The sequence below is a fragment of the Pyrgilauda ruficollis genome, unplaced genomic scaffold (genome assembly GCF_017590135.1).
Source record: "Pyrgilauda ruficollis isolate IOZ18807 unplaced genomic scaffold, ASM1759013v1 scaffold306, whole genome shotgun sequence".
Taxonomy (NCBI): Eukaryota; Metazoa; Chordata; class Aves; order Passeriformes; family Passeridae; genus Pyrgilauda; species Pyrgilauda ruficollis.
In genome coordinates this window covers 49,326-49,603 of record NW_024524445.1, presented here as the reverse complement: position 1 = coordinate 49,603, position 278 = coordinate 49,326, and positions in this window count along the sequence as shown.

The window sequence follows — 278 nt, the reverse complement described above, 5'->3', positions numbered from 1 at the left end:
GCGCCCTCTCCCCCGGGGGGGCGGCCGCGCTTGGCCCGCCTGAAGAACTGGGAGACGGGGAGCATCAGCTACGACACGCTCTGCGCCACGGCCGGGCAGGTCCGGGGGCGCGGGGGGCGGCTGGGGGCACGGGCAGGGGGGCACGGGCAGGGGGGCACGGGCAGGGGAGCACGGGAGAGGGGACAGAGGTGTGGGGGCACGGGAGAAGGGTGTGCGGCTGAAGGGGGAAAGGCGGTGGGACGGCAGGGGGATGGCGCAGGGGGATGGCGGCAGGGGGA